This window comes from Rhinatrema bivittatum, chromosome 1 (assembly GCF_901001135.1).
Source record: "Rhinatrema bivittatum chromosome 1, aRhiBiv1.1, whole genome shotgun sequence".
In the NCBI taxonomy this organism is placed as follows: Eukaryota; Metazoa; Chordata; class Amphibia; order Gymnophiona; family Rhinatrematidae; genus Rhinatrema; species Rhinatrema bivittatum.
This window is the reverse complement of record NC_042615.1, coordinates 413,056,104-413,077,398: the sequence shown is the minus strand read 5'-3', so window position 1 is coordinate 413,077,398 and position 21,295 is coordinate 413,056,104. Positions and strand designations below refer to the sequence as shown.

The window sequence follows — 21,295 nt, the reverse complement described above, 5'->3', positions numbered from 1 at the left end:
CAGCAACAACTTCTGACTCGCACTCAACAGTATGAGCACCATCAACCAAAAACAACGCCACAAATCCAACCCAAACCTGGTCCAAGTTTTTGACCACCTTTCAAACCTAGCAACTGTCCTCTTTGGAGGGGGGGGGGGAGAATTCATCACTGCTTGGAGGAATGGTGCAAAAACACCAAAGATTATTTTGTCTCTGTTCTGCTCTGATAGGTAATTCTAAGTAAGAGAAATTTTAATAAGGAGTTCTCTTAAAGGTTATCCTCTTTACTTTAAACTTATGTGACATGGGGTTATAACACATCATCGCTCCTCAGAGTTGATGCATCATGTTGAGTCCAGTTAATTATTTATTATACGATCAGAGCCAAGTCAATAACTCGGACATATTCGTAAAAGAGAATATGATTTTTATTTTACATCAGGTAAGTATTTAATTGATCGTCATGTCATAGATACAAAAATATTTAAAAAAATAAAAGATGGTTTCTTACTGAATACGAGTTAATGTTGCCAGGATCTCGGGCATAGCATACTTTGGATAGAAAGCAACCTTGAGCTCTTACCTCTCATTGTATATATACCCTTTTTCTTGTTGATAATTCATGGACTCATGGTCCAAGGATTTAAGTACTGTTTTTATTTCAATATAGGTCAGGTTATATTATCTCAGAGACACAAGGTTTCATGTATTTTTCTTACAAAAAATCTCATAATTTCCACTGTTCAGTGTATATAAATTAGATTACATGGCTAGGAGAATTTAGCTATTAAAATTCATTGACCTCAGATTTATGAATATAATAGTTTGCATCATATGTGCTTAGCTAAGCTAATTGAGTGCTTTGTTTTTCCTTTACCATTATTCAACTAATTCATATATATAATTAGAATTAGAAGCATTTTTATCTATTTTATTAGCAGAAGAATACCTGATTAATATTTCTAGCTTCAATGCATAAGTAAAGAAATGTTATCTCATAAGCATTTAAACCCCTAATGACTAGATGTGTGCGTACTGCAAGCAGTACGCATATGTCTGTAACATTTTAGAAGTTGAAAACTATCATTTTTTTTTATCTGGAGTCTGGCAAATATGGCCGCTGTGCCGGGAGCCTGACCCCTCTGCCCCCCCCTCCCCTTTAGTAAAGCCCCGGTACTTACATGTGTCCCGGGGCTTTACGCGCATCGCTGGGCCTTTTGAAAATAAGCATGTAACCTTTTTAAAGTCCGGCCCAAAATGTTTGTTCTGCCAACCACTAATCATTGGGCAACTGGATTCTCGAAGAAAATAGGCCATACATACTATGATAATGTACAGTCTGTAGACTTATAATTGCATCCTGCAGTCTTGCAAGTATGTTATGCTATATACTGGACCGTTTTCAGAAACATATTCTTGTTTAATCTCAACGTCACCAACTTGTTTAATTGTTATCACGGTGTTAGATGGATATGAAGCTAACATAGCAGAAGTAACATATTGTTCCTTACTTTGTCCTTCATGTACTAGAATAGCAAATGGGCCTGTGATTTGAATCATCCTGCCATATCCCTGGATTGTAGCTTTCCTAGCATGTAGCAGATGGACTCAGGACCAATGGGTATAGTGTGCTCCTGATAGCAGTTGGAGACTGATCAGATTTCAATCTGACGTCAGCCCTCTAGTACATATACCCCTGCAGGATGCCATGCTCTCCAGTATTTTTCGTCTCCATAGCAGTTCCGGACTCTATACACGCTTGCTCAGTGTTAGAGAATTCTAACCAAGGAAATCCAAAACAAAGAGAAAACTTACCTCTACAGACGAGCCCCACTCTCCTGCGGTGATACCTACGGGTCCCTCCCCTAGTCGAGATTCCTGAGGTGATTTCCGTGATCCCTCACAGGTAGGCCTCGGTCCGGCAGCCTGTTCCCGGCGTGGACTTAGCCCTCTGCATCGGGTGCGGCTAAGAGACAGTGGGTGCAAATTCGAGCGTGGCGGTGAAGGTATTTTCCTTCTCCCTCTGCAGCCGGAGACCGCCCGGAACAAGACCGGGAAGCGCTGAGACAAGGTAAGGTAGAAAACTTCTTAAGTCTCCGAGGCTCTAATAGCCGCATAGATCGCCAGCCGTTGTCAGTGCTACCGGGTTGATCAGCCCTATTAGGACTAGACCACGGTTCGATACGAGGGCCCTCACATGTGGAGACCCTCCGAGGTGGTCGCCATATTGCCCGCGTGGTCGCTGTCGCCATGTACATTGGATCGCCTCCCTGTCCGCTGATTCGTTCTGTGCGCACAGAGGCGAGCCATGCGCATAAGCAGCGCCGGGCGCATAGCCATGTGCTCAACTGTGCCGGGCACATAAGTAAGCCTTGTGCGCACAGCGACACACGCATCTTTTGCACGTGCATCCGACCTACACGCACAACTTCGGCGCCCCCGGAGCGCATATCTCAGCCTCCTGGCGTACACTTGAACGCACAAACAGGAGTTTCTTGTGGCGCACACAACCCATGGCAACACCGGACAAGAAGTTTAAGGCCCAGGGCTTCTGCCCAGCATGCCACATTAGAGCTGCGCAGCACGAAGAGGCCACGGCCTTGTGTATACAATGTGAGAAGGCCCTCTCCAGCTGGTACTGGGATCCGGATCCACAGACAGTACACTGAACCTCGCTACCCCCAGCGGGAGCCTCCTTCAAACAGACCTCCCCGGGGACGCAGCGCCTTTCAATTTCGACCTAGCATCTTTCTCCTGGGTAGAATTATTCAAAGGCCTACATACCTTAATCCACATGCAACCGGTGCCTCCCCCGGACCCTAACATCCCGGGAACCTCTAAACCCAGAGAAGTGCCTCGCCCACCCAAAAGCCCCAGCATTGGGGACACGGATACCTCGGACGAGGATCAAGACTCCCTGGAGGAAGGAGAAATCCCTCCAGGAACGGAACCCTACCGAACCATGAGGTGGTTCTTCGCCAAAGACGAGCTTTCAGACCTAGTGGCGGACAGCTTGAAAGAGCTCGCTATCCCAGGCATACATGCTGCAGGGAAACCGAAGACGAACCCTCTCCTCGAGGGACTCAGTCAGGCCTCCCGCCATTTCCCTTTGCTGCAAGCTGTCCAACAGCTGATTGACCTGGAATGGGACTCTCCGGAGGCCACGTTCAAAGGGGGGCGGACGCTGGCAGCCATGTACCCCTGGATCCCGCGGCTAAAGATCTCCTGGCATTCCCCAAAGTGGATGCCATTTCATTTCATTTTTTTTTTTCATTTATAAAATTTATTGATCGCTTTACACTGTTAGGTCTAAGCGATATACAAAAATTTACATACATAATAAAAAAACTAACACAAAAAAACAACTACATATAAACAACTTCGTAAAGACTAGCTCATGAAAAATTGTCAAACGTTAGTTGCAATATACGCTGACTTAAACAGGTATATTGTTAATAATTATAAACACACTTCAGCAAATAATCTTTGAACATAGCTTTGAATTTTTTGACATCCTCGATAGATCGTACATCAAAAGGAATCATGTTCCAGCAATTAGGAGCCGCTATTGAGAAAGAAGTTTCTCTTGTGTAATGTAAACGGGCTAGTTTTACTGATGGAACTTCAAGTAAATCAAGTTGTGAGGACCTTAGTGCTCTGGCTGGCTTATGAATTCGAAGAAGGGCGTTAAACCAAAAATCAGAAGAGGCCGCACGTAATTTAAAGATGGTCATACCTATCTTAAAGATTATACGTTCTGCCATAGGGAGCCATTGAAGTCGGCTTAAAACTGGTGTGATATGATCACGCCGTTTAGAAGATGACACTAGCCTGGCTGCTGAATTCATCAGAAGTTGAAGCGAACGAATTGAATTTTTAGGTAAACCAATATAGAGACTATTACAGTAGTCAAGATGAGGAAAGATTATAGCCCGTACGACCATCAAAAAATCAGTTTCATACAAAAGATGTCTTAATCCTGCTAAAAGTCTCAGTTTGAAAAAACCCAATTTCACAACAGATCTAATCTGTGCTCTGAATGAAAGAGTTGAATCAATCAAGATTCCTAAGCTCCTAATTGGTTTAGATAGAGAAAAAGAAAAATTCTCAAAAGAAATAGTATCAAAAGCAGGTTGAGAATGAGGACGGTGAATCAACAACACAGATGTTTTACTAGTATTCAATAAGAGTTTGTTATGTTTCAACCACCGAGTAATGGTTTTCATGCATAAAGACAACAGTTCTACTGTTTCAGATAAAGAATTATGAACTTTGATATAGAACTGGATATCATCCGCGTAGATTTTATAGCCGTCAGTGATAATAGCTAATAGTTTAGTGATAGGGGCCAAGTAAACATTAAAAAGCATAGCAGAAAGAGCGGAACCCTGGGGTTCCATGGTCTGTGCGGTCTGTGCGGTCACTAAGCGCACTAAGCGCACTAAGCGCACTGCCATCCCAGTCGAGGGAGGAGCGGCACCCAAGGATGCCCAGGACAGACGTCTGGAATCCATCCTCAGTCATTAGATGTTTCAGCTATGTCACTACAGATCGCTGCCTGCTGTGCCTTGGTGACAGGCACCTGCTTATCTAAGACCAGGAACGCCACCACGCCCGTCGAAGCACTAGAACCAGCAGTATCATTCCTCACGGATGCGACCTCCGACCTGGTACACACCGCAGCCAGAGGCGTTTCGTCCGTTGTGGCAGCCAGAAGACAACTCTGGCTCCGAAGCTGGTTGGCTGACACAACGTCCAAGACGAGAATCACGAGAATGCCTTTTAAGGGAACCCTCCTGTTCGGAAGCGAACTGGAGAAGTTAGCCGACAAATAGGGTGAATCCCCACTACCGTGGCTACCGGAGGACAAGAACAAGAGAAGCCAGCTCCCTTCGCCCCGAACATCTAAGGGCAGGGGATCACAGTGTTTCAAACTGTACAAAAGTACATATCAAACATCTCGTCCGGCAGGCAGGGGCCAGTCCTTTCGGAACAAGCACAACAAAAGGGGAGCTGGCTCTGGCCCAGGCCCCAGCTGCACCCCACAATGAAAATCAGCCGGCCCATCCACTGGAACCCTATTCTACCAAAGATGGGTCGAGAGAACTTCGGAAAAGTGGGTCCTAACCATCATTCGAGAGGGATATTATCTGGACTTCCACAACATTCCTCCGGACAAATTTGTGAAATATCCCTGCCACGACCTCTTCAAGAGGAGGGCAGTGAAAACACTGACCAAATTGCTCGCCTTAAAGGCCATAACGCCAGTACCCACGCAACAACAAAATACGTTCCGACCCATTCTGGACCTCAAGTCCATGAACCGTCACCTGAAGGTCCCTCACTTCACATGGCAACCCTACGCTCTGTCATAAGCTCGATACAGCTGGGAGAATTTCTCACATCCCTGGATCTGTCAGAAGCCTACCTGCATATTCCGATCCACCATGAGCATCAGCGTTTCCTACGCTTCGCTATCCTGGACCACCACTACCAGTTCCGGGCACTACCCTTCGGGCTAGCCACAGTACCCCGAACGTTCAACAAAATCATGGTCGTAGTGGCAGCAACACTGAGGAAAGAAGGAATCCCCATACACCCATATCTGGACGATTGGCTGATCAGGGCAAAATCCTCAGAGGAAAGTCATCAGGCGACCACCAGAGTCTAAACTCTACTGGAGTACCTCGGGTGGGTGGTCAACACGAACAAGAGCTGTCTGCAGCACTCCCAATCTCTGGAATATCTTGGAGTCCGGTTCGACGCCAGACAAGACAAGGTGACCCTGACTCCAGAAAGAGAACAAAGCTGATGAACCAATCCCGAAACCTGTTAATCAGTCTTCGCCCCAAGTATGGGACTACCTCCAAGTCCTCTGTCTCATGTCATCCACACTGGAAGTGGTTCCATGGGCAAGAGCTCACATGCGACCCCCTGCAGCATTCCCTACTGTCACGATGGAATCAGATGTCCCAGAATTACTCTGTTTGCCTCCTGCTCCCGGACGAAGTTCGAACCCGGCTACAAGAAAACCACCTGAGCAAGGGAGTAAGGCTATCCTTGCCGACCTGGATCCTGCTCACCACGGATGCGAGTCTACGAGGGTGGGGAGCCCACTGCCAGGAACTGACCACCCAGGGGCAATGGGAAAAGGAAGAGTTGGGATGGAACATCAACCGACTGGAAGCACGGGCAGTCAGGCTAGCCTGCCTACGGTTCAGTCACCGACTCCGGAGTGAATCGGTCAGAGTCATGTCGGACAACACCACAACAGTTGCCTACATCAACCGCCAGGGAGGAACCAGAAGCCAACAGGTGTCCCTGGAAATAGATCCCCTAATGGCGTGGGCAGAAGCAAACCTACAAGGGATCTCAGCAGCCCACATCGCGGGAAAAGACATCGTCACTGCGGATTACCTCAGCAGAGAAAGTCTAGACTCAGGGGAATGGAGGCTGTCAAACACAGCCTTCCAGTTGCTAGTAAACCGCTGGGGAACACCAGCCATGGACCTCCTGGCAAGCCGGTCAAACGCCCAAGTTCCCAACTTCTTCAGTCACAGACTGGAACCACAATCCCAAGGGATCGATGCCCTCGTCCAGACCTGGCCACAGGAAATCCTGCTATACGCCTTTCCACCGTGGCCGCTACTGGGCAGAATCATCCGCAAGATAGAACACAACAGGGGACCAGTACTTCTAGTGGCCCTGGACTGGCCAAGAAGGCCATGGTACGCAGACATGCGAAGACTACTGACAGGGAGTCTTCTCCCTCTACCTCCTCACAGGGATCTGCTCCAGCAAGGCCCGATCCTCCACGAAGACCCAACTCTATTCTCTCTTACGGTCTGGCCCTTGAGAGGACACGCCTGAAGAAGAGCGGATACTCTGAGGCGGTGATTGACACTCTGCTCCGAGCATGCAAGTTTTCCACATCGCTAACCTACATACGAATATGGACAATATTCGAAGTCTGGTGTGAAAACCGCAACATCCTCCCACAGACAGTCGAAATGCCTGCAATTCTGGAATTCCTGCAGAGCGGCTTACAGAAGGGGTTATCGCTGAACTCCATCAAGGTGCAGGTGGCTGCATTGGCCTGCTACAGAGCCAACGTGGAGGGCGGCAGCCTAGCCTCTCATCCGGACGTCTCCTGTTTCCTGAAAGGGGTCAAACAGATTCGACCACCACTGAAGTGGCCGGTACCTTTATGGAATCTCTACCTAGTCCTAGACTTCCTAACAGGAGCCTCCTTCAGACCCACCCGTGCTCTGTCCCACTGACTACTAACACTGAAGACTGCATTCCTAGTGGCAGTCTGCTTGGCCTGTCGCATCTCCGAGCTTCAAGTACTGTTGAGAACCCTTCCTCAGGTTCACACTGGGATCCATACAGCTACGCCAGTCCCCTCCTTCCTCCCAAAAGTGGTTTCTCACTTCCATCTAAACCAAACCATCTCGCTACCATCGCCAGACGAGCATAAGGACTCGGAAGAATCTCGCCGCCTTCGCTGTCTTAATGTCGGCAGACTCATACTCCAATATCCGGAAAGGTCGGAATCCGTCTGAAAGACGGACCACCTCTTCGTCCTTCACAGCAGGAAGAAACAAGGGGAAGCGGCCTCATGGGCAACCATAGCCAGCTGGATCAAAGAAGTTATCGAGGCAGGCAAGCCTCCACCTCTACAAGTCAAGACCCATTCCACTAGAGCCCAGGCAGTGTCCTGGGCAAAAACCAAGATGCTGTCACCCGTCAAGATCTGTCGGGCGGTGACATGGTCCTCCATTCATACCTTCTCTAGGTTCTATCACCTGGATGTTCAGGCTCGGGAGGACACAGCATTTGCAAGGGCACTACTAAGTGGGCCACGGGCAGCCTCCCACCCGGTTCGGGAGTAGCTTTTGTACATCCCATTGGTCCTGAGTTCATCTGCTACACACTAGGAAATGGAGAAATTACTTAGCTGCTAATTTCGTTTTTCTTAGTGTAGACAGATGGACTCAGTATCCCGCCTACGGCTGCCGACAATCACGGAAACCTCGGGTGACAATCCCCGAGAGCAAGACAAACACGGGTAAGCCAAGCTTCCCCCTAATCAGGACACCCATTCCTACCGGGTGTCGGCGTTTCTCGGTTGAGTGCACTGGTGGTCTCCAGCTATAACCACATCAACCAGTTCAAGTTAACCAACTTTATGCAAGTTAATCAAAGTTAACCAAGTTAATCAAGTTATTCAGTCACACATATATCCACAATTGCTTTTCGAAGAGAATACTGTAGAGCATGGTGTTCTGCAGGGGTACATGTACTAGGGCTGATTGAAATCTGATCTGTCTCCAACTGCTATCAGGAGCACACTACACCCATTGGTCCTGAGTCCATTTGTCTTCACTAAGGAAAATGAAATTATCAGGTAAGTAATTTCTCCATTGTTGTGGCTCTAGTTTGGATGAGGTAGCCATGAGACAAATGTCAAAAGAAAAACATGTAGCCAGATGGACTCAGGACCAGTGGGTTATGTGCTCTTCTGCTAGCAGATGGGAGACTGAGTCAGATTTCAAAGCTGATGTCACTCTAGATATACCCCTGCAATGACCTCAGCTCCTCAGTATCTCTCCCTCTCCTAGCGGATGTGGACACTATCCCATTCACTAGCACAGTGTTAGGAAAATTACAGCAAGAAGACAAAATTACCTTAAAGAAGATCGAGCCCCTCTCTCCTGCGGTGATACCTAAGGGTCCCTCCCCCAGTTGAGAATTCCTGAGGTGATTTCAGAAATCCCTCAGAGGTGTGCCTTCGTCCAGTAACCAGTTCCCGGCGTGGACTTAGCCCCCAGAGTGGCTGAAAGGCAGCGGGTGCATAATCGAGCCTGGTAGTGAAGGTAAAACCCTCTCCCCTCCGCAGCTGGAGATCGTCCGGCACACGATTGGTAAGTGCCAAGACCAGTTAATTCAGGTCTCCTGTCTCCAGACTTCGAATCGCCGTACTGATTTCTCTTCTTCTGGCGAAGTAAAAAAGGGAGCACCGATCAGGTTGAGCAGCCTTGGTTGGGCTAGGCCCCGATCCGGTGCATGGGTCCACACACGTGAAGACCCTCGGGTGGTGCCATCTTCCCTTCTTGACCGGCAGTACGTGCAGGGCAGGCCGGTCAGCTGATGCACCTAACTTGCGCGTGTCCAATACAGACATGCGCACAACCACGAGCACAACTGCATAACTACAGCTGCGCTTATATTTACATGTGCGCATTGAAGCTCATTACCTGTATGCCTAGACAGAGTCAATGGCACCAGCGTCTCTTTGCACAGCCTGCCACATAAGAGCCGCGCAGCCTGAACTGGAGTCCTGCCTGTGTCAGCATTGTGAAGAAGCCCAGGGGGGACCAAAGCCTTGTCATTCGCTGATGGGTCCGGAACTACTACATACGATAGCTCCCCAGATCTATGCAACTCAGAGATGGCTTCTCCACAGGAGGGCACCTCAGAGGCCCCTGCTCCGACTCCCCCTGGGATTAACATGGACCCAGGGGGCCTTCGCCTGGTTAGAATTTTTCCAAAGGCTGCAAGCCTTCGTTCAGGCACAATCAGCCCCGGCTGCGACCCGGGATCAACCTTTGCCAGAAGCACAAGATCCTCCCGGCCCTACTTGGATGCCTCGAGAGATGCCTCACCTAACCAAGAATTTCCCTGACAGAGACCTCAACACCTCAGATGATGATGGCGGCTCCCTGGAAGAAGGACAAATACCTCCAGGCCTGGAACCATACTGATCCATGCTTTGCTTTTTCCACAGGAATGAATTACTAGCCCTTGTTTCTCTGACTCTGAAGACTCTGGGTATTCCAGGCACGGACCCTATGGCAGAACCCGAGAAGAACCCCATCTTGGTGTCCCTTCGTAAAGCCTCATGCTACTTCCCAGTGATGGAAGCCATCCAGGAACTGATTGACCTGGAGTGGGATACACCGGAGGCCAGCTTTAAAGGAGGTCGGGCCTTGGAAGCCTTATATCCTCTGGAACCAGCGACCAAAGAACGCCTGCGTTTTCCCAAAGTGGATGCTATGGTCTGTGCTGTCTCAAAGCGAACAACCATTCCCGTTGAGGGAGGGGCTATATTGAAGGACACTCGGGATAGACGATTGGAATCCATTCTTAAGCAGGCTTTCGACGCCAAGCAATGACACTGCAGATTGCTTTCTTCTGTGCACTGGTGGCGTGTTCCTGCTTGCTCCTCTCGAGAGAGGCAAATAACTCCGGAATGTATACCGGTGAGACGATGGAACCTGCACAGCCTTCCTGACGGACACAAGCTCAGATCTTGTGCGTACCTCAGCCAGAGGCGTAGTCTCGGTAGTGCCAGCCAGAAGACAACTATCGCTGCAGAATTGGTCTGCGGACGTGACCCCTAAAGCAAATCTCACAAGAATGCCTTTTAAAAGATCTCTCTTATTTGGAAGCGAATTGGAGAAGTTAGCCAGCAAGTGGGGCAAATCTCCAGTGACTTGGCTACCGGAAGACAGGGTAAAGGATCCCAGCGCCCCTCCCCCAGAAGAACCAGAGGCAGAGGCTCGCAACGCTTTAGACCCTACAGGAACTCACAGTTTCAAGTACCTCATCCCTCCGGAAGGTCCCAACCCTTTTGGAACTGACAGACCAAGAGAGGAATAGGCCTGGGGGCAGGCTCTAGCTGTGCTCCCCAATGAGAATAGGCCAACCCATCCACAGGAAGAGGAAATAGGGGGTCGACTTGCCCTTTTCTACCAAAGATGGGTCGCGATCACGTCGGACAAATGGGTACTAAACATCATTCGTGAAGGTTACTCTCTGGAGTTCCGCAGCATCCCTCGGGACACATTTATGATGTCACCCTGCCACTCCCATACCAAGAGACTGGCAGTGGAAGCCACTCTGTCAAGACTACTCAGTCTGAAGGCAATAACTCCAGTTCCTACGCCCCAACGACATAAAGGGCGCTATTCCATCTATTTTATCGTTCCCAAGAAGGAAGGATCATTCCGACCCATATCGGATCTCAAGAACGTAAACCGCCATCTGTGGATACTGCACTTCCGCATGGAGACCCTTCGCTCCGTAATAATGGCAGTACAACCAGGAGAGTTCCTAACCTCCCTGGACCTCTCCGAAGCCTACCTTCACATTCCAGTCCATCAAGATCACCAGAGTTTTCTACGCTTTGCAATACTGGGTCACCATTACCAGTTCCGAGCGCTACCCTTTGGCCTAGTAACCGCCCCCAAAACATTTTCCAAAATTATGGTGGTCATAGCGGCAACACTGAGGAAGGAAGGGATCTTGGTATACCCTTACTTGGACGACTGGCTGATCAGGGCAAAGTCTTCAGAAGAGAGCCGGCAGGTGACCAGCAGAGTCAAGAGCCTACTGCAGGAGCTCAGTTGGGTCGTGAACACGGGTAAGAGCAGTCTGCAGCCCTCCCAGTCTAGAGTACCTGCGGGCTCGTTTTGACACCAAACAGAACAAAGTCTTCCTCCCTCCCCCAAGGAGAAGGAAGCTGATGGAACAATTACGATGATTGATGACCAATGCATGGGATTATCTTCAAGTCCTCGGCCTCATGGCATCAACCATGGAGGTCGTTCCTCGGGCAAGGGCCCACATGCAACCGCTCCAGCACTCGTTACTGTCACGCTGGAACCCACTGTCCCAGGACTACTCAGTTCGCCTCCAGCTACCAGCAGAGATACATTCTCAGCTTCAGTGGTGGCTACAGAAAAACCACCTAAGCAGAGGAGTAAGCCTATCCCCACAGAACTGGATCTTGCTCACCACGGATGCGAGCATGCGAGGGTGGGGAGCTTACTGTCAGGAACTCACAGCCCAGGGATAATGGAGCAAGGAAGAGGCGGAATGGAACATAAACCACCTGGAAGCTCGAGCAGTCAGACTAGCTTGCCTGCGATTCAGCCACAGACTCTTGAGGCAAAGCGATTCGAGTAATGTCTGACAACGCTACAACGGTTGCTTATATCAACAGCCAGGGAGAAACCAGTAGCCAGCAGGTGTTTCTGGAGAAAGATACTCCCATGGCATGGGCAGAGATAAACCTGCAAGGAATCTGTCTCTCACATCACAGGAAAAGACAACGTCTCAGCAGACTTCCTCAGCAGAGAGAGCCTGGACCTGGGGGAATGGATGCTGTTGGCAACAGCCTTTCAACTGATAGTAAATCGCTGGGGTCTCCCAACCATGGACCTACTGACCACCTCTCTCAGTGCCCAAGTCCCCAGGTTCTTCAGCCACAGACGAGAGGACTTTTCAGCTTGGAGAAGAGACAATTGAGGGGGGATATGATAGAGGTGTTTAAAATCATGAGAGGTCTAGAACGGGTAGATGTGAATCGGTTATTTACTCTTTCGGATAGTAGAAAGACTAGGGGGCACTACATGAAGTTAGCATGGGGCACATTTAAAACTAATCGGAGAAAGTTCTTTTTTACTCAACGCACAATTAAACTCTGGAATTTGTTACCAGAGGATGTGGTCAGTGCAGTTAGTATAGCTGTGTTTAAAAAAGGATTGGATAAGTTCTTGGAGGAGAGGTCCATTACCTGCTATTAAGTTCACTTAGAGAATAGCCACTGACATTAGCAATGGTAACATGGAATAGACTTAGTTTTTGGGTACTTGCCAGGTTCTTATGGCCTGGATTGGCCACTGTTGGAAACAGGATGCTGGGCTTGAAGGACCATTGGTCTGACCCAGTATGGCATTTTCTTATGTTCTTATGTCCCAAGGGATTGACTCTCTCGTCCAGAATTGGCCATAGGAAGAATTACTGTACACCCCCCCATGGCCACTAGTGGACAAGGTCATCCGCAAGATAGAACACCACAGGGGACTAGTTCTGCTAGTGGTCCCAGATTGGCCAAGATGCCCACGGTATGCAGACATGCAAAGACTCCTTGTGGGGAGCCCTATGTGCCTACCTCCACACAGGGACCTTCTCCAGTAGGGTCCAATTCTTCACAAAGATCCGTCTCTCTTGTCTCTTACAGTTTGGCCCTTGAGAGGACTCGCCTGAAGAAGCTTGGTTACTCAAAAGCTGTGATTGACACCCTGCTCCATGCGAGCAAGTTCTCAACATCTCTGGCATACATACGGATCTGGAGAATATTTGAAACCTGGTGCAATGACCGCGGGACATTCCCACAGACAGCCAAGATCCCCATGATTCTGGAGTTTCTACAGGACGGTATGAAGAAGGGGTTGTCACTCAACTCCCTCAAGGTCCAAGTAGCCGCCCTCTACTGCTTCAGAGCCGAAGTGAACAGTATCCATCTATCAGTTCATCCGGATTTTACCTGCTTCCTAAAAGGGGTTAAGCAACTTCGGCCACCCCTAAAGTGGCCGGTGCCCCTATGGAACCTCAATCTGGTATTAGATTTCCTTCAGACCAATGCGTAATCTATCACTATGCCTCCTAACAATGAAGACGGTATTCCTGGTGGCAATATGTTCAGCCCCTCGCATCTCCGAACTTCAGGCACTATCCTGTCGGGAGCCGTTCCTGAGGTTCACTCCCAAAACCATACAACTGCACACTGTCCCCTCCTTCCTTCCAAAAGTGATTTCCGAGTTCCATTTGAACCAAGCCATCTCCCTACCATCGCTGGATGAACATAAAGACTCTGAAGAAGCACGCCTCCTTCGCCATCTAAATGTTGGCAAACTCCTGGTGCGATACCTGGAAAGATCGGAACCGGTGCGCAAAACAGATCGCTTGTTCGTTCTTTACAGCAGGAAGAAGCAAGGAGAAGCGGCCTCGTGGGCAACCATAGCCCGCTGGATCAAGGAAGTAATCAAGGCAGCCTACATAGAGGCAGGAAAGCCTTTACCACTGCAGGTTAAGGCTCATTCTACTAGGGCCCATGCAATATCTTGGGCAGAAACCAAGCTGCTATCGCCTGCCGAGATCTGTCTAGCAGCAACGTGGTCCTCCCTAGACACCTTCTCCAGGTTCTACTGCCTGGATGTTCAGGCCCAAGAAGACACAGCCTTCGCAAGGGCAGTACTAAGTGGGCCACGGGCAGCCTCCCACCCCGTCCGGGAGTAGCTTTTGTATTTTCCACTGGTCCTGAGTCCATTTGGCTACATGCTTTTCAAAGCTCTCTGCCTCATCCATAAAAGTATCATTAATGAAAACTCCGACTAGATCAACCCTCCCCTACTTCTTCGCACCTCCACCAGACCAACCCGTTCTGCACTCCAAGGAACACTCCATACCCCTTCTATCAAATCGACTAAACTCATCTCCACAATGAACAGTCTTTTCTCTGGCCGGTCCCACCCTGTGAAATTCCATGCCCCCAGACTTGCGCACCGAAACCTCCACACCCAAATTAAAAAAAACCAAACTAAAAATGTGGTTGTTCCTACAGGCCTACCCGTCCAATGTGAACCGCCCTCCTGATGTATCCTTGAATCATGTATAGTACTCTTCCTTGATCAGCCTTGTACAATCTGCCGCTACCTCCCCATGTGCTAACACTTTTCTTTAATTTGCTTATTCTCCTCTACTCTCCCTTTTTTCTTACTCTCTGCTTATAACGTTTTTGCTACCCAATGTTTGTCGAACATCTTGTAAATGTCCTTTTTGCCTTTCCATCTACCCAATATTTGTCGAATACCTTGTAAATATCCTTTTTACCTACCCAGCTTTCTAATCAGTATATCGACCATATGTCACTGATCCTTGTAAATTGTTACTCTGTTTACTTATTAGTTTTTATGGTTCCTTTCTCATAGTTATCATTCCAAGTAAAGGTAATGCCTAAAAGTTGGTAAGTTATCTGTAAACCGATACGATGTGCAAACGGATGTCGGTATATAAAAAATTCTAAATAAATAAATAAATGCTAGGAAATGGAGAAATTACTTACCTGATAATTTCGTTTTCCTTAGTGTAGACAGATGGACTCAGCATCCTGTCCACGGCTGCCCCAGAAAAGGAGGACCTCGGAAAGCGAACCTAGAGTCTAAACAAATATGGGTAAGCCGTTGCATACCCCTAGTTCAAGACACCCACGGTTAGTCTGGTGTCGGTGTTAACTTTGAGTTTGCTGGCTACAGTTTTTTTTTAAATCAATTGAATCAAGTTAAGAAGTTTAATCAAGTTGTTTATGCAAAGATATATATCCACAATGGCTTTTTGAGGAGGATACTGAGGAGCTGAGGTCACTGCAGGGGTATATCTAGGGTGATGTCAGCTTTGAAATCTGACTCAGTCTCCCATCTGCTAGCAGAAGAGCACATAACCCACTGGTCCTGAGCCATCTGTCTACACTAAGGAAAACTAAATTATCAGGTAAGTAACTTTTCCAATATTATGTCCAACAAGTAAAAGTATAGGCTTAAAATACAGGAGAATCCCTGCAATACCTTGCAGTTAATCAGATAATAAATTACACGTTTTGCCAGTGAGGAAATACCTTGCTCTGGCAGTGGAAACACTTCTTGAAGAGCGTCCCCCTAACCACTTAGGCAAGTCTCCTTCATGCATATCAAACCTCAGAAGCGCAGTCCAGGACGCGACCCGAGCCAATCGCAACATGGCGTCGACAGCGTCGCGGTCTCGAACTGTTCCATGTCCAGAAGCGCCGAGTGTTGTGGAAACACGTGACGCTGGGAAAAAGGGCGCAAGGCTCGATCGAGGCGATGCGGCGCAAAAGAGCAGCTTGGCGCCGGACCCGACGCATACGAGGACGGCACACGACGTGGCGCCAAAGAAAAAGAAAGCGATCGAACCTATGAAACAACATAGGGCACATGCGTCGATGGCGCGCACGGAGTACGGATCGACAACATACTGGAAACACATGTTGATGGCGCATTCGAAGCAACTAAGCAAGGGAGCTGACCAGCCATCTATAGGTCATTCCTCCCATACCTCCTCATCGTACAGGGAGAGGGGGCACCATCACTGGAGCCCACCTTAACACCACTAGTGCCACACAAGCAGACAACGCAGTTACAGGGACAACGAACTATGGACAAGACACAATCTTGCCCCACAAACGTAGAGACACAGCGGAGACGAGGGGTCAGCTGTTTTCGACGGCTTTCTCAGCCTCTGAAGGGGAAGGGGCCCAGACACTGTCATCACAGTCTCCATCATCCTCTTCCTCCTCAGTCTACTCAGATTTATCTTTGGCTTCACATCGACGATCAGACAACAGTTCCTTGCAAGAGCCACTGTCCAAAAAATGTCGATTGCCGGATGAGACTCGTTCTCAGAGTAACAGGCGAGGTGCGGATATCCTCTTAGCAGCGGTACCTGTGAGATCCCCGGCCACAGCCCAGAAACCGGCCATGCCGCCGCAAACAAAGGATTCGTTTGTGAATCTTTCCCTGGCGCTGTCTGGATTCTTCGAGGTCATGCAAGCGTCTTTCCACATGCTGACCTCTAATCCTTCTAGCGGAGCGGGTTCCCCACAACCCTCAGTACACTCCACCTACACAGCTAAGATCGCCTTCACTTCCCGCACTGCCACCAGATCCAACTTCGGTGGCACCCCCACAGCAGGACCCACCTCTCAATGTCCTTCCAGAGTTTCAGGATACTTCCCCTGACTCATCCACGGGGTATCCATCAGATCTGGCGGAAGGCCTGGCAGAGCCCTACTCTCCGCCGGAGGATCTGACATATCCAAAATTTTTGGAGAAGATAGGAAAGGTCCTCAACCTCTCTATTCAAAAGGTCCTGGACCCAAGATCGGACACACTGGATCTCTTAAAAATCTTTGACCTTCCAGCTGAACCTACAGCCTTGCCACCGCATACAGTCTTGGACTCAGTCCTTGAGAAATCTTGGGATACCCCTTTCACCTTACCGCTGATGTCCCGGAAGATTGATTTGAAATAAGATGCAAAAATCCCCGTACTACACAAATCCTCAACTACCACATGTGTCTCTAGTTGTGGAGTCCGCAATGAGGAAAGCAAAGAAGACCAAACTGCACTCTGCGTCACCCCCAGGGAAGGATCTTCGCACCTTAGATGAGTTTGCCTAACGAGCCTACCAAGCTTCCATGCTCTGTGCACGGATTAACTATCACCAATTCTATTTGGTTCAATACCTGTTCGAATGCGTGCAACGCCTCAAAGACGACTCCAACCCATTACAGGACATGGAAGAGGCTATCAGTCAGGCATTTACTCCATACCATCTATGAAGGCTTCGAAACGGCCTCTAGGGTATCAGCCAGTGCAATTGTGGCGCGCAGAATGGCATGGCTCAGAGCCAGCTCCATATGTGAGATGTCCACGATAAATTGGCCAACCTCCCCTGCCGTGGTGACAATTTATTCGGCTCAAAATTGCAGGAAACGGTAGCTCAACTCAAAGAACAGTCGGTAGCGATACAATCGCTCACTGCACCCCACTCTTATGCCTCTTCATGGAGCACGAGCCTTCAAAGCATGTTTGTATTAATTAAGGATCCATGTTGTGAAGGATTAGTATTTTGAATTGCCAGAGACTAAAGTTTCCCTTTGCAATGAGGGTTCAGCCATTAGGACCAAAAGAAGCACTGACGTCATCTCCCGCCCAAATCTATATTATCAACCTATGTCGACTTTGTAGTTTACACAGTGCCTCTGTAAACTATGGGAAGACAGAGAATGAATTAGAGTGCAACTACCACCAGTTTTCTATAGTACTAGAAACATTACTGTTGGCACCTAAGAAAGATTTCAGGAACATGGCTGATATTATGAAGGTCAGTAAAACAAATGAGCATATGAACTATGCAAGCTCAAAACATCTTAAATTCTTACATTCAAAATGTGTGTGGATAGGCACAGCATTCAAGGTCAAGCCCTTTTAGGAACATAGGCCTGGATGGACAGACACAGCATTCGAGGTCAAGCCCTTTTAGGGACATAAGGCCTGGATGGACAGGCACAGCATTCGAGGGCAAGCCCTTTTAGGGACATAAAGCCTGGACGGACAGGCACAGTATTCGAGGATAGAGGTCAAGCCCTCGTAGGGGCATAAAGCCTGGACGGCAGGCAGCAGGCACAGCATTCGAGGATAGAGGTCAAGCCCTTTTAGGGGCATAAAGCCTGGACGGCAGGCAGCAGGCATAGCATTCGAGGATAGAGGTCAAGCCATCGTAGGGGCATAAAGCCTGGAAGGCAGGCAGCAGGCACAGCATTCGAGGATAGAGGTCAAGCCCTTTTAGGGGCATAAAGCCTGGACGGCAGGCAGCAGGCATAGCATTCGAGGATAGATGTCAAGCCCTCGTAGGGGCATAAAGCCTGGACGGACAGGCAGCAGGCACAGCATTCGAGGATAGAGGTCAAGCCATCGTAGGGGCATAAAGCCTGGACGGACAGGCAGCAGGCACAGCATTCGAGGATAGAAGTCATGCCCTTGTAAGGTCATAAGGCCTGGACGGACAGGCACAGCATTAGAGGATTTCCCTTGTGCAGATATGTTGTGGTTTGATCTGTTACTTCTTCTTGAACTGGTTCGCTGCCAGAAGAAAATGGCATCTTTTTCATTTCTGAAAGATAGTTCAACAGAGGATGCTTTTAGAGCAATAGAGACTGCCATTTGTGAAGCAAGAACTGATCTGGAGATTATTTGTGAATACCCAGAAGCTATTAACTGTACTTATGCACTTCAGCTGATGACAAAGGAACATGAAGAGCTCTCAGAAATAAGAAAACTGCTACTCAAATCCAAATCTACAATATCAACCTATGTTGACTTTGTGGTTTACACAGTGCCTCTGTAAACTATGGGAAGACAGTGGATGAACTAGAGTGCAACTACCACCAGTTTTCTATAGTACTAGAAAATTACTGTTGGCACCTAAGAAAAATTTCGGGAACATGGCCCATATTATGAATTTCAGGAAAACTATTGAGCATATGAACTATGCAACCTCCAAACATCTTAAGTCAGCTTTTTATGTTCTTACATTCCAAATGTTGCAAAACAGGAAAAGAATATTCTGGAAAGAAGTGATTCACAAATACATGAAACTGAAATTAGAAATACTAGAACTAAACCCAGACAGGCACAGCGTTTCAGGTCAGGCCCTTGTAGGATGTACGGCCTGGACAGTGGACGGACAGGCACAGCGTTTCAGGTCAGGTACATGTGCTGATATTTTCTAGAGCATAGGAAGCAGTTGGAGCTGCTGCAAGGCTTTCAATTGCTTTTATTCATCTTGACATTCACAGGGAAAATTTGGAAACCCAAGCAAAGGCATGTTTATTTTCAAAAACACTAGCATTTCCATCAACTCTGGTGCCAGCCTTGAGCGGTGAGGGCTCATGATATCCCCTGTCATTGAAAATCCACATTCACTGGGTACACTGGTTGGTGGACATGACAGATATCGCTGAGCCACTTTGGCTAGGTGTGGTAAGACAGTGGACTTGTGTGCCCAATATGCCAGCGGATCTATCTGCATGACCTCTGTAGGCTCTGAGAGATACCATGTCACTGACAGTTGTGCTGGTGTCTCCTTTGCTTGGGTGTGCTGTCACTCATGCCAGCTGCTTTCTCTCCAACCCGTAGCACAAAAGATGAAGCTTTATGGGTAACATGCCAATGGTGTTCTGAAATGGAGGAGGAGGTACTAGCTGTCACTGACAGAGTGCTGCTCATGCTTGGGCTAGCACAACTCTCTGAAGTGCCTGCCGCTGTTTCCTCCTCTGTTTCATGCCTAATCTGTCTCTGCCTATGGCGTTCCTGATCATGGACTTTTGCTAACAGCAGTTCCTTCACAAATGAGAGACAATTGGACTGTAGGGCGAGTTTCTCTTTCACATGGGGATCACAGACTGTGGCGAGCATGTATGTGTGCTCTTCTGTTAAAGGCCCTAATCTCTCTTGCACCTGCTCCTGCAAAATGTCCAGACAATGCAGCACCTCAGCTGTCATTCCCTCTTCCTGTTTAAAGTTCTCCAAATTTTCCTCCAGAAAATTAAAAATAGGGATGATGTCAGCCAAGGTGGCACTTCTGGAACTCAGCTCCTCCATGATAAGAAATAATGATTGAAGCCCTCCTTTAAGATGAATTAAGACTATTACTGTTACTTTCCTTTTTTACACCTTTTTCACTTCTCCTCCCTTTTTCACCCCACCGTCTTCCCCTTCCTTCCATTTCCCCCCCATTGTTGTTTTTTTTTGCAACTATGTATAACTTATCTATTTTTGTTTGATTTTGTAAACTGTTATGGCTAAACCGAATGACGGTATATAAAAATGAATAAATAAAAACATCCTTGAAGGGCTGCAGAATTTTTACCAGCTGACTCATGACTAACCAATCATGATGCCCTAGGGGATTCTGCACGCCTATGTCCATTGAACCAGAAAGTTCATGAAGGGTGTCTGCAGCTCCACTAACCTCTGCAGCATCATAAAGGTGGAATTCCACCGGGTGGCAGTGTCTTGAATGAGACACTTGTGAGGCATGTCCAGATCAGTCTGCTTTTGTCTGAGAACCTGCCCCGCCTTACCACTTCTGTGGAAGTGTGCTGCTATGTTCCTGCACTTGTATATTAACGTATGCAGGTATTCATTCTCTTGGTGATTGGAATCCAACCCCAGAGCTGACTTCACCACCAGGTGCAGAGTGTGTGCAAAACATCGGATGTTCTGAAAGCGCCCGTCACTTATTGCCTTAACCAAGTTTGCACCATTGTCTGTGACAAAGAACCTTGCCTGAGGATTCCTGTCTCGCTGGAGTAGTTGCCAGCCTTCCATCATCTGTCTGATGCATGCTAGAATATTGGCTGAGGTATGGGCCTCGTCCATTGGGTGGGGGTGCAGTAAAGCCCACCTCCACCCTGATACTTGTTCACTAATAGAGCTGCTTCCTGCCCCTGCCTCAGCCAGGTCCCACCAGTGTGCTGTCAGGGAGTATGCAGCATTCATAGCGGTTCAGATATCGCAGGTGAAATGCACACTCCCCTGTGCCTTAGCTAGCAGCCCTTGGATGCGACTGCGACACTGGTTGTACAGGCTGGGGATGACCTTTCTGCTAAATGTGGTTCTGAAGGGGACTTTGTAATTTGGAACTATGACCTTCAGCAAATGCTTGAAACTCACATTCTCCACTATCTGCAAGGGTTGGTCATCAAGGGCAATCATTTCCCCAATGCTCCTGGTTACAACTTTTGAGGCTGCCTGCCTCCTACCCCGGGATAGCGTTACCGCACTCCACCCCATTTCCTCCATGGTGGGTTGTCGCTTCTGTCACATGGCAAGGGGCTGCTGGCCTGCTACCTGACTGCTAGAAGGGGCTGAGGGCGTGGGGTGA

The 21,295-nt window shown here is 48.4% G+C and overlaps 1 protein-coding gene across 2 annotated transcripts in view; it reads left to right on the top strand.

The window, feature by feature from the left end:
* GNE (glucosamine (UDP-N-acetyl)-2-epimerase/N-acetylmannosamine kinase) overlaps positions 1 to 21,295 on the top strand; it is a 320,201-nt gene that overhangs the window by 79,314 nt on the left and 219,592 nt on the right. The window contains exon 2 of one of the 2 annotated variants that reach the window (XM_029602641.1): positions 14,917 to 15,004. The exons of the other annotated variant lie outside the window; for it this stretch is intronic. The gene's annotated coding sequence lies outside the window, so the exon portion shown is untranslated. The remainder of the gene's footprint in view (positions 1 to 14,916; positions 15,005 to 21,295) is intronic. 2 annotated transcript variants of the gene reach the window in all.